The sequence below is a fragment of the Balaenoptera borealis genome, assembly GCF_965194805.1.
Source record: "Balaenoptera borealis genome assembly, chromosome: 4".
NCBI classification, from domain to species: Eukaryota; Metazoa; Chordata; class Mammalia; order Artiodactyla; family Balaenopteridae; genus Balaenoptera; species Balaenoptera borealis.
In genome coordinates, this window is record NC_138861.1 from 8,570,347 (window position 1) to 8,584,485 (window position 14,139).

Sequence of the window (14,139 nt, forward strand, 5' to 3'; positions counted from 1 at the left end):
TATATTTGAAGTTGCTAAGAGAGTAGTTCTTAAAAGTCCTCATCAGAAGAAAAAAAATTGTAACTATGTATGGTGATGGGTGTTAACTAGACTGATTGTGGTGATCACTGCTTCTTCATCTGGGACCTGCCTCTGATACTAACAATCATGAAACAACATCCCTGAGCATATTCGCAAACCTTCTGCACACTACAGCGTCATGTGGCTATGGGATAACCGACATCCACTAAGAGTGCCTGACATCCTGCGGGGATGGGACCAAGCTAAGTTTGGTCTCCAGACACTGTCCCTGCAGAAAGTATTAACATTTCTAGAGCAGCTAGAAACTATTCTAAAATTAGCGCATGTTTATTTCAAAGGTCATTTATTTTGCTGCTACATTCCAATAAAGGGTAAAGTAATAACAGAAATTGAGAGTTTGTAAAAAGCCCATTATGACAACACCTCAAAGCTGCATTAGGCTGGCAAATACACGAGTTCTAAAATCATCAGGAAGGGAAATAATCACCTTTTTGTTGATGGTAACTACAGACATATATAAAGATTCACTGTCAAGTTGTAGTTCAGAGAGTCTGCTGAGTCCTAAAAAATGGTATCTGGCCCATGCCTAACAATAAAGAGGGTTTTTTCTTCAAATTAGTTAATTGTTCTAGACAGCCCTAAAAAACCCTGGATGACAAAAGTGACAAAATAAGATATCATCATAGTAAGGAAGTTAATAATTTCATATATTTATTAGTTTTTGTTGAGTCTCTACAGGTGCAAGACAATAGACCATATTAGATATTTAAAAGTTTATATGGAAAGCTTGAATTACAGTTTTTAAGCTGTCAGAATAATTTTGAATAGTAGTTTTCAAATTAGGGTTAATTCCAATTTATGTTTCTGCTTGAAACTTCATTGTAGTTCTGAGAAATTTTTTAAGCCTCAAGCTTGTGAACCTGAGAGAGCTAGGTATCACTGAGGAGCCCATTGAACATTTAGCAAGTTCTTGTCCTGTGAATCCTGCTGAAGCATGAATGCCACTGATTAATTTTTATTTCAATTCTGTTTGAAATGCTACAATGCTTCAGTCAAGTCTCAGTATAGTGGCAAACCATTGTAATTCACAGATGTCAGTTTCATACTCTGGAGTATTTAAATGCCAGAGGAGAATGCTGAGAATTAAAACAGCAATGAGAACAACAGCAAATTAAATGTAGGAGGGCTACTGGATACAGTCTCATTTTCTAGTTCCTCTCAGAGTAAATATACGGAAAATTACATGAAAATTAGTTTTCTGTATCATTTTCTACAAAACACAGTGTTTAACTAGTTTTGTGGAATGTCAAGTAGTTTGGAATGTTACAAGTAATCAAATGCTGCAGAGGGGTAATTCCTTTGAAGACAAATAGAATTAAAACTAGGGGGAAATTCAAGCACAAATGTAACCTTTTCCCATGGGCTTTAACCCACTTCCTTTTAACATTAGAAATGGATCACATTTGACAGACATCGGTATTTAACATACTACTGAAAAGAATTTACAGGTGCTAGATTATCACCAATGACACACACTGCTTTCTAGATGGAAAGGAAACAAGTGGAGACTTAGAAGAAAAATTAAATCAGTCTTATTAGCAGGAGATCAGTTCAATAAATTTTAACTGATATCCTACTACATGCAAATCAAAGATAGGACATAATCCCTAACCTCCTGTTACTTACAACCTGATTAGAGGATGATATGAATTTATAAACAATGATAAAGATAGAATAAATAAAGAATAAAAATAAACTGTAAGAATAATTACCATGAGAAGCGCTAAGTACACAGATTCAAAGGAAGAAAATACATCTTTTTGAGAACATCAGAAAACTTCATGGAAAAGATAGACTTAGAGATGGAAAGAATGTCCTCAAGATGGGGAAGACAAGAATTTCAGGAGACAGTAAAAGCACAGACAAAAATAAGGAAGAAAAATATATATGTTGCACACAGAAAAAGCATCTAGATTTCACTGCAGAATAGTTGAATGTGTGCGACAAATAATTGGAAAATTGCGTTAAGATTTTTAGATTTCATTCTGTAAGCATTAGGGAGACAAAAATTGTACATGCAGAAAAAGTGTCTTGGGCAAAGTTATGATTCATATCTCAGCGATGAGTAGGAATAATTGGTGTGGGGAGAAACAAGTTGAGAAGACCAGTTACAGTACAATCTCAATAGTTCAGGTGAACGGTATGTAATTAAACCCAATTCTTCAGCCAAGAGGACAACTATTGAAGAACTGAGTTGCTCTACACGCAGTCAACAGATCTAATGCTATGGAAACGAGTCTTGCTTGAGCATCATAGTGTGTAGTCAACATGCTGTAATACCTGCAGAAATAGAATCAGGCAAGACGTGTCATCACAGCTCACTATCATAATATTTAAAATAGCAAGGTTAAAGGATTTCCAGGAAACTGAACGCAAATAATCCACCATCGCAGTAAATAGGTGTTTTTGACATCTCTCCCTGTTACTCTGGACTCTGGGTAGAAACACCATATGTCTGGAGTGGTTCGGAATTGGGCCAAGGTACTCTGCTCCTTAATGGCAGCTGAGACCAAAAATGCTGGTCTTAATTCTTAACCCTATGCTTATGCCTTTCAAAAATTTTAAAAATTGTGCCTCTTTTTTGTTCATCTAGAAGGTGATACAGTGTTGGGGTCCTCCTTATATTCCAGAGCTGGCTTCTTCTGCTGACACAAATGCCTTTCTTCAGCAAGTAGTCCGAATCTAAATAAGATAAATGGTTGTCCTCTGGGGCTTATCACAGAGGAGCCTCTGGGCATTACTGAAGACACTCAATTAGGAGGTGTCATTCCCAGGTGTGACAGTAACAGGAATTAAATACTAAGAAAGTGCAATCCAGGCACTTGAATTCCAGGTGACTAATTTGGTTGACTCCACTTGCAAGGTTTGATCGGCCACTGCAGGTGAAAGGCTTTGATTGAGCATAGATCCAAAATCTCCCCAGAGCTGAGTGACCTTGTGAAGCAACTTTTCTCCGTCTTTTATTCAGTGAGTTATGCTCAGCAAAGCACGGACATTTTCCATTAACCTCTGAGGCAACAACAAATTTATCCATTTCCCTTCCCTGCTTACTCACCTCACTCCAGTCCTTCAGCAAAATGCCCCTCACTTTTCTCATTTGCCAACTTGTCAGGCAGGCTGCGTGGACTAAGTCCCCAAGTAAGACTGCTGTCTGTACCAAAGTTACAGGGTCCTTGAGTTTTAAACTGAGTTCCTGGAATTCGGGCTTCCCAAAAGGAATTCCAAACATAATTTAAAGTGCCTAGAGAAACAGAAAACTCTTCAGACTGACTGAATATCTGTGTGGAGCTGGATCAAGTCACTCCAGACATATTTACCATATGCCTAAAGCATCAGGCGCTGTACCCGCTGCTGGATGTACAATGACAGATCACAGTCTCTGGAGAAAGAGGGAGGGTGGCTTGTAGAACAGGTTTTAGAGTCTGATAGACCTGGGCTCACATCCCACCTCTAACTTCCTCTGTAGTTTTGATAACATATTCAATTTCTCTGAGCCTCAGTTTCTGCATCTGCAAAATGGGGGTAACGGGTTCATGATGATATCAGTGAAATGCTTAGTTTTATTCGTGCAGATAGGAAGCATGCCCAAATGTTAGCTGTTTGTTGTTGTTGCAGGGTTTTATTTGTCTTGTTTTGATTGGATTTGGTTTGGGTTTGTTTTGTTTTAGAAAATCGCTGTCGAGGGGAGGGGAGCACATTAAACCAATGATTGTAAAATAATGTCCAGACAATCACACCAATGGACCTCTCTGCTTTTTCAGTAAATATTTAATCATTTATGGAATTAACATCTTAAATGAAATATAAGAGGATCCCTTTTATCTTAATATCATAAGGTATGTTTCATGTGTATAGACATAAATAATAACAAAGACCCTTAAACACAGGTTTATTCTTAGGAAGAGGGAAAGGCTTTGAAGCAGAGTTCTGTTACTGTTCACGTTATTAGCACCGCCCACAGCATAATCAGTCAAGGCCAGCCTGTAGTCAGATGTCGGCTCAGCCACTAGCAAGTTACAGGAAAGCACTGAAGGCGCTGCTTTGCTGCATGTGCTGAGGAGACGTCATGCCTGGAATTGTTGCTATGCTACCAGAAAGACTGCAAGCTCATGATATTCCCACGGCAACCTATGTAATGTGCATAAAAAATCTGTTGGGGTTTCTATCAGAATTTCTAACCGCCAAATGGCCATGTGGAAAATGTATGATTCTTTTTATAACCTAGGCCTTGGAACACACATGATCCTCAAACGGCAAACGTAATCAGAGACTGCAGGAAAATCTTAAAATGTTAGAGATCTTGTTCGTTTCAGCCCCTTGTGTTGTTCTCATTAGCCTGGGTTCAGTGTGCCATGTCACATCACCGAAGGCTCAAACCAAGCAAAGAGTTGAGTAATAAGATGGACCGAGGCCATTAGAAACTCAGAAGAGGACAGTGACCCAAGGAATCTACAGCTGCTGTAGACCCAGCATATGCTAAGATGCTATGTTTCTCCCGGCTTCATCCACACGGACACTCTGCTCGTGAGATAAAGGCCACAAAGGTGATCATACTCCAAGTCACCCTTCCACTCCCAAACCAAGCCCCTATGTCCACCTGTGAAAGGCTTCCTTAGAGGCCTGCCCCATCACATGCCATGGGATCACAAAAGTCTGGTTTAATGTAAATATAAAAGAAAAAAGAAAAGGGATTTGCCCCTGTGGGATGTCTGCCCTAAGGATATACTGAATGCAGAATTTGGGATTAGCAATGAGGGGATTTCTCTTTTAACTTGGATTCAACTTTTTATTCTGCCCCCCTTGATCTGGTACACTGTCTTCAGGGCATTAAGCCTCGTGGGTTTACTCCTGAGGGGCATGTAGGTCTAGCTTCTATGCTTTCTATTGCTGGCTGCTTTTATTTTCTCTTACTGTGAATTTGCCTTTGATGTTAATTAAGCTCCCTTTAGTGTTATGAGCCTCTCAGTATCTGATCTAAAGACTTTCACACATAAAAAAATAACAAGTTGGAAAGAAAACAGTTCAGTGATAAAAGAGATGTGGAATCTGTTCGAGTTGCTACATTATAAAGAAGATCAGCCCTTTAAGTGGTCAAGTCAAATAGGATGACACCTGGGTTAAACCATCCCTCTGCGAGAGTTCGTGAACCCTTCCACAGGTGCGTGCAGGCCTGGGAAGGCTCCTCAAGCCTTCCTTTCTCTCCAGTGGGTGTTGCTTTTCAGCAGTTGAACCACTTTGAAAGTGGGGAGTGCTGGGGTTCTGAGTGCCCTAAGTCAGATGTGACCCAAACAAAACTTCATTTTAGGAATTAAAGAGCAGAGAGTCCGTAGTGACAGTCCAAGAGCACAGATCAAGGCCAAGACTTTAAAAGGGCCTTTTAATACTGATAACCTTGATTTTTTTTATAACAGGTTTGGATCTTGTTTATTTTGCTTTGCTTTTTTAACGTGACATGTCAGGTCAGAAAAGTTAAGGTCTCCTAGGTAATGACATGCTCAGGACGCTTGAGGACGGTTACTTCCTGCTGACTGCAGGTACACATTTCCTTTCTGCAGCATTGGTGAGTATTGGTGTCTCCCACAACATGAGAGCAGAATTCTAACTAACTCCACCAATTCTGTAACCTACCTTCCAGGGTGCAGCGACACCTGTAACCAAGCAGGACCATACAGGGCCTTCCTGGGACAGATGCCTTCCCCATACCCTGTACCGTAGCTCCTCTGGAGGACCTAGATAACAGTATCTGATGCCCATTCCTGAGTCGTTTTACAGATGCTAAAAGCCCCAGCAAATGGAAGAAGTTAACTACTTGATGACCATGAGCCCCAAGACCTACTGGTGCCTAAGGATTGATAATGTTAACCCCTGTGACCCCATTACCTCACCATCAACCGATCAGAGAATTGTGCAAGAGCTGATCACATACCCTAGGACTCCCCTCCTCCCCTGGCCTTTAAAAATGCTTTGCTGAAACCCAAGTGGAATTTGGGTGTTTTGAGTACTAGCTGCCCCAGACTCCTTGCTTGGCGTCTGCAATAAATGCCGCGCTCTCCTTCACCCCAACCCGGTGTCAGCAGATTGGCTTTACTGCCCAGGGGCAAGTGGATCGAAGTTTGGTTCAGTAACACACCAGCAAGTTCCCCCGGCAGTATTTACAACAAAGATGATGTCCTCCAGACACATAAATATTTTATTACTAGCCAGGACTCTGCTCCCTGAACCTCAGAAAGGCCACAAGGACCCAATCTGCTTGTTTCCACTCTAACTCAAGACCTGCCCTAGATGAAAGCCCACCTAGATAAAACACCCTGCCTACTTTCTCCTGAGCCCTGGCCTGATTTTAGCACATCTTCACAAGCTGGAGAAGACTTGCTTTCATTTTAACACCCCAATCCTACAGGAAAAGCCTGTAAAAGACACAAAATCTACAAGAGTGATATTCTTAAACAAAGATAAAAATTTCTGTCTCTTCACAACTCACATAAAAACTTCACTGTCTGAATACCTGACCCAACAGATAACATGAGGACTTCCTACATCTTTCTATAAAGGCCGAATGAGGGGGTTTGGAATGTGACATTAGTTAGGGGGTTTTCCACACAGCCTTTTGTACAAGAATTGCCTGATAAATGAGGTAAGACCCAGGAACACACACACACATACACACACACACACACACACACACACACCTACATATGAGGGAGGGAAAATACATACATTAAAAGACTGTAATTTCTGATGTAGCCTCTTGCAGACTACTTTTGGGAACCATTGCTTATAATAAGACACACTGATCTCTATAAGGTGACTTACTTGAAGAATAACAGAGGATTTTTTTAACCACAGAAGTGGAATAGTTAACAGAACTAAACAGATAAATAGCAAAATATTCACATTCATCAGAGGGAAGAGGTTTAGTTTATAGAAAGGAAAGCATGGTGATATTATTACAGATTTGAGGGCATATATATCATAAGGAGAGGTTCAAGTGTCTGCATACACAGTTTTCTCAAATGATCACAGGAGTTCTTAGTTTTTCCCCCAATATGATGCAAACGAAATAATTTTTCCCAACCATCATCCCTAACCTCTTACCTTGACCGGAGATAGAGGAAGCTCCCATGTTCATTTTTCTATAACACAGGGTTTCAAGAAGAACACCTGAATTCCAAGAACCACTGAAATTGTCTTTCATCCCCCCAGGTACTAGTTGCTCAACTGCAAATTTAGCACAAAGGTCTCACCATGCCACCAAATGCTCGCTCCAGCCTCAGGGAGTTCTCCAATTCTGAAAGACAAGAAAAATTCTATATAACCACTAATAATATAAATTATTATTTGCTTCTTAAAAAAATAGCTGAAAACAACTTAGGCACTCTTAGTCAGCCCTGGAAGAATTTGGAACCAAAATATCCAAGAAGCTTTTAAAAAAATAACTTAAAATATAGTCAGCCTATATTGTAACCATGAGGAGTAGCCAAAAAAGTGTATATAAAACACACCACCCTCATCAAGGAGCCAGTAATGAATACTTAGTGAGGCCTATACAGTAAATAATTTAATAAGGAATTTAAAAATAACCATAAATATTGCATGTATCCTTTTGTATATTAAATGCCCATCATTATCAGTGGAGCTTCGAGATGCCTCTTCTGTTAGCATAAGTACCGTGTTACCAAGTCCAAGTTCTTACTCCTCACTGCACGACAGGCCAATAAATCAAGAGATGAGTTGTGGGCTTCCCTGGTGGCGCAGTGGTTGAGAATTTGCCTGCCAATGCAGGGGACACGGGTTCGAGCCCTGATCTGGGAAGATCCCACATGCCGCGGAGCAACTGGGCCCGTGAGCCACAACTACTGAGCCTGCGCGTCTGGAGCCTGTGCTCCGCAACAAGAGAGGCCGCGACAGTGAGAGGCCCGCGCACCGCGATGAAGAGTGACCCCCGCTTGCCACAACTAGAGAAAGCCCTCCCGCAGAAACGAAGACCCAACACAGCAAAAATAAATAAATAAATTTTAAAAAAAACCCAAAAACCTGTCTTAAAAAAAAAAAAAGAGATGAGTTGCTGGGACAAGGTATAGTAACTTTATTCAGAAAGCCAGCAGACTGAGAAGATGGTGGACTAGTGTCCCAAAGAACCATCTTCCCCGAGTTAGAATTCAGGCTTGTTTTATACTAAAAGGGGAGGGGTTGTGGTTGGTTGCTGCAGACTTCTTGGCGTCAGAATCCTTTGTTCTTGCAACTGTCCAGGTAGGTCCAGTCACAATGTTCCTGTAAATCTCCAACAAGGCAGATGTTATTCTCTGTTCTGCAACTTTTTATCTCTATATGAATGGAAAAGTATTATAGCTTTAAAGGTCGTAACGTTGAGAATGGGCTATCCTGTATATCTCAGGCTATAGGCAACCAACATCCTTGCAGCAAAAGCAATAGAACACAAAGGTTGAAGTAAAAGAAACAGATCCAATATGGAGTCAGATTTGTTCTTCCCTATTACACCTGCACACTACTTGAAAAAAATTTGCCTTCCAGTTAGCTGGTTTGCTAAGAGACAGCCATAGAGGTCTTCCTCACTTAATAGTCATATTGCTAGGGAATTGAAACCACAATGCAATTTTAGAAAATCAAATAAAAACTTGAAAGTGCTTTTCATTATACATTTTAGAGGGGCAGTCAGCTGATAGTTTGCTGTGTTAACACTTTTTCCCCACTTTCTTTCCTCTGGTTCTTTAAACTGAATAAACAGAGGACTAATTATGAGATAAGCCATTAATTTAGTTATGTCCAGGGTCTGAAAATTCAGGAAAAAGGATGAATCAAAGAACTGAGAAAGGGAACAAGCAAAATACCACAGAATGCACAAACAGGCATGCCTAGACCATCTTATGTGTGAGCACTGCCAGAGGGGAGCACAAATTAGACAGGAGCCTCTGAAGACCCTCCTAGATCCACAGACCTATGAGGGAGGGAGGCTGTTACTGGGTATCAGCTTCAGAATCCCTGTCACCCAACCTCCATCCCGTAACCAAATTCAGTACTGAGCGTCTGCTTCTTACTATGTTTAGAATCCAGTTCCCTCATACAAATATATTTTTTTCCTTAGAAGTGTTTAGCCTCTTGTGCCCTCTTATGCATTAAGAGTTATTGATTTGACATCCATCAAAAGACATGTCAGGAAGCAAAAAAATAGCATTAACTGAAGGCACACACCTACGTAGAGTGTGTACCCTCAATTTCCCCTCCTACTCAGCCCATAAGCCTAGCAGCTTTTCTCATCTACAAGTTAAATATGTATTTATAAAAATTCTTACTTATAAATAATAACTATGTGTCTGGTTGTAATTGTTTGCAATCATGGCCAGACAGTAGAAATAAAGACACAGATACCCTGATTTTTTAAAAACAAAACGAAATAGGAGGAACTTACAGTTGTAGAAGTGGTGGCTTGCCATTTGTTTATTCACAGTCATGGTAATGCACCAAAATTCATTATAGTCAGTGGGCTATGCTCTTGGCCTTTAAGTAGGAATCCATTAGCATCACTTTGTTTCTCAGTTTTGCATGGCAAAGAAATCATAGTGAAAATGTCATTTGTATGTAAGATATTTGAAACCTAAATCTATTTCCTCAAGAATAAAAGATGCAGATACTTGCTCACTGTGCTCTTTCATGTCTTAGTTTCTTTTGAGCAGTTTGCAAATTAGCTGTAGTAATCATGGGGCATCTACAAAGATATACACACCTGAATCTTTCATGGAAAAAAAGTAGTATTTATATTAGGAGTGCATCTGCTCTGCAGCTTAAAAAATGATTTCTTTGACGGTACTGAGGAATGTTTTAGGTGGGTGAATGCAAAAAGTCACTTGTAGAGAAGACAAGCAGGGGATAGTGAGGGACCCATAGCAGTAGTCCAGCATGTTGGCCTAAGGTGATAGTGGTAATGATTGAGAGTATTGGGCAGAATATATTTTGGAGGTAGAACCAAGAACCATTCTGATGGATATACTGGATATGGAGAAAGAAGACAAGAGATGAATCAAGAATAACTTAAGTAACTCAGAGGATGCTGATTTTATTTACTGAGATGAGAAGATCAGGGAAAGAACAGGAAGAAAAAAAATAAAAGTTTGAGACATTTATTCTGAGACAAATGACATGTTAAGTAGATGAGTCGATTCTGGAGAAAGGTTGGGCTAGAGATATTTTGAGAGCATTCAAAGCCATTAAATCGGCTAAGCAAGTGTGTGTAAATGGACGAGCCCAAAGGCAGCTCAACATTTATAGGTCCAGTGGAGAAGCTAAAAGAGACAGAGGATCAAGTAGGAGAAAACCCAGAAAAGGAAATGTCATGGAAACTAAGAGGAGAAAATGTTTCAAAAAGAAGGGAGTGCTCAGCTGTGTCCAATGCTGTTGAGAAGTCAGTGTCAGTGGGAGTGATGACTGGATTTGGGAAATGGACTTTGTTGGCCATCATGTCAGGCACAGCCTCACAGGATTGAGACTGCGTATGCCTGGTGGGAGTGGATTGAGGAGAAAATGGATGGTGAGAAAATACAGACAGTTACTACAGAACACTCAAGAAGTTTGCTATGAAGAACAGCGTTTTGAGGGCTAAAGAGAGGATGCTTTTTCAAGGTGAAGGTATGTCTATATACAAGTAGGAACAATTCAGTAAAAGGAAGAAACCAATGGGGCGGGAGAGAGAGGATAAATACAGGAGGAAGATCTTTGAAAGGCAAGAGTCACTGGGATCCAGGACTCAAATGGGGGTGTCCTTGACAAGGGCAGATGGTTCATCCTTTGTAGAAGGAGTAGAGGTTTCAGGTGCAGTAAGTGGGGTAGGGCTTATAACAGGAAGGTGAGAGGTTTCCAGTTGTACTGATTTCCTAAAAGAAAATGAAGCTACCTTATCAGCTGAGTCAGGGGATGTGAAATGGCAGAGGGGTGAAAAAAACAGAGAAGAGAGAGGAGGATGAATAAGATGGTCATTTTGGAGAGGGAAACCAACTGTGGAAGTCTGATAGGTTTGTCTGAGGTTGTGGTCATGGCTGTATTAGGATGAGATTTGATTAATATAAGCCTAATCTTTACTCTTAACTTTTTTCTCCTTATAAGATAAAAAAAAATCAAAGATAAAATGAGCAAATAAGATCACGATACAAACTCAAACATAGCTTTAATGATTAGTTTAAGCCTGTGCCCCAAATAGTTGATGTCCTCTTAGAGGTCAGCAGAGTAGTGTTCATTAAATTCATAGAAGAGTATAAGTTTACAAGCACGGATTTTGGAGTCACATAACTCTGCCACTAAGTCGCTATATGATCTCAGCCTCTATAAATCTCAGTTTTCACAACTATAAAACTAGGATTATGTCTAACTCATAGACTTGCTGTGAAGTTAAATGTGTGCTAATGTGGGTTGAGTCCTCACTCAGAGACTGACACATCTTTAACTAATAAATGGTAGTAACTTTTATTACTTGTGAAATGAGTGATTGAAGTGACAAAAATGTTTAACTTGTAAATGTTGCTTTAACCTACTTGTCTTTGATCTGTAAACCTGTCAGAAACAGAGAATGAAAGAGCAAAGTTCATTTACCTGGATAATCAGCTAATGCTAATTAAGAATTGGCATATATACACTACCAAATGTAAAACAGATAGCTAGTGGGAAGCAGCTGCATAGCACAGGGAGATCAGCTCGGTGCTTTGTGACTGCCTAGAGGGGTGGGATAGGGAGGGTGGGAGGGAGACACAAGAGGGAGGAGATATGGGAACATATGTATATGTATAGTTGATTCACTTCGTTAAAGCAGAAGCTAACACACCATTGTAAAGCAATTACACTCCAATAAAGATGTTAAAAAAAAATGAGCTCATATCAAGCTTCTTTTCCAACCACAATGCTATTATACCAGATATCAACTACAAGAAAAAAGTAAACTGCAACAAACTCAAAACATGTAGAGGATAAACAATATGCTGCTAAGCAATTAATTGTGACCGAAGGAATAAAAGAAGCAATGAAAAAAACTTGGAGACAAATGCAATGATCCTGAATCTAGGGGATGCAGCAAAAGCAGTTCTAAGAGGGAAGTTTATAGCAATACAAGCTTACCTTAGGAAACAGAAAAATCTTAAATAAACAATCTAACCTTATACCTAAAGAAACTAGAAAAATGAAGACAAACAAAACCCGTAGTTAGTAGAAGGAAAGAAATAATTAAGATAGAGCAGACATAAATGAAATAGAGGCTGAAAAATACAATAGAAAAGGTCAATGAGACTAAGAGCTGGTTCTCTGCAAAAAACAAAATCAATAAATCTTTAGTCAGACTGATCAAGAAAAAGAGGGCCCAAATAAATCAAATCAGAAATTAAAAAGGAATAGTTAAAACTGACTGCACAGAAATACAAAGGATCAATAAGAGATTACTATGAACAATTATACACCAATAAAATGGACAACTTAGAAGAAATCGACAAATTCCTGTAAATGTACAGTCTTTGTAGACTGAAACAGGAAGCAATAGAAACCTGAACAGATGAATTATCAGTAATAAAATTGAATCAGTTATTAAAGAATAATCCTAACAAAATTTCATGACCAGATTCTTTCACAGGTGAATTCTACCAAACATCTAGCGAAGAGTTAATACTTATCCTTCTCAAACTAATCCAAAAAATTGCAGAGGAAGGAATGCTTTCAAACTCATACTATGAGGCCAGCATCACCCTGATACCAAACCAGACACCCTTATACCAAACCAGACAGAGATATCATACACACACACAACTACAGGCCCAATCCCTGATGAACATAGATGCAAACATCCTCAACAAAATATTAGCAAGCCAAATTCAAGAATACATTAGAAGGATCAAACAATGGATCAAGTGGGATTTATCCCAGTGATTCAAGGACGGTTCAATATCTGCAAATCAATCAATGTGATATACCACATTAAAAATTTTCAATTGTTCTTCAGAAGAAAAATCAGATGATCACCTTGAGAGATGTAGAAAAAGATTTTAACAGAATACCACATCTAATTATGATTTAAAAAATGCAGTGGGAACAAATGAAACATACATTAACATAATAAGTAGCACATATGACAAGCCCACAGCTAACATCATACTCAACAGTGAAAACTTGAAATCATTTCCTCTAAGATCAGGAACAAGACAAGGATGTCCACTCTCACCACTTTTATTCAACATACTTTTGGAAGTCTTAGCCACAGCCGTCAGATAAGAAAAAGTAATAAAAGGAGTCTAAATTGGAAAGGAAGAAGTAAAACCGTCACTGTTTGCAGATGACATGATACTATACATAGAAAATCCTAAAGATGCCACCAGAAAGTACCAGAACTCATAAATGAATTTGGAAATGTTTCAGGATGCAAAATTGATATATGGAAATCTGTTATCTTTCTATACACTAACAAAGAAGTATCAGAAAGAGAAGTTAAGACAACCATCCCAATTATGATTGCATCAAAAAGAATAAAACACTTAGGAATAAATTTAACTAAGGAGATAAAATACTTATACTTGGAAAACTATAAGATACTGATAAAAGAAATTGAAGATGACACAAACAGATGAAAAGATATACCATCCTCATGGTTTGGAAGAATTAATATTGTTAATGACCATACTACCCAAGGCAAACTACAGATTCAATGCAATCCCTATCAAAATACCAATGGCATTTTTCACAGAATTAGAACAAATAATTCTAAAATTTGTATGGAAACACAGAAGACCTCAAATAGCCAAACAATCTTGAGAAAGAAGAACAGAACTAGAGGAATCATATCCCTTACTTTAGACTATACTAAAAAGCTACAGTCATCAAAACAGTATGATATTGGCACAAAATCAGACACATAGATCAGCAGATCAGAATACAGAGCCCAGAAATTAGCCCACACTTAAGTGGCAATTAATCTATGACAAAGGAGGCAAGAACATACAGTCAGGAAAAGACAGCCTCCTCTGTAAATGGTGTTGGGAAAATATAACAGCTACATGTAAAAGAATCGAACTGGAC

The 14,139-nt window shown here is 39.1% G+C and overlaps 1 protein-coding gene across 1 annotated transcript in view; it reads right to left on the minus strand.

The window, feature by feature from the left end:
- LOC309628501 (tripartite motif-containing protein 75-like) overlaps window positions 1–14,139 on the minus strand; it is a gene marked incomplete at its 5' end in the record, with an annotated part of 418,183 nt that overhangs the window by 118,778 nt on the left and 285,266 nt on the right. The window contains 2 exons of the mRNA XM_082391598.1: window positions 3,137–3,322; window positions 7,177–7,369. The remainder of the gene's footprint in view (window positions 1–3,136; window positions 3,323–7,176; window positions 7,370–14,139) is intronic.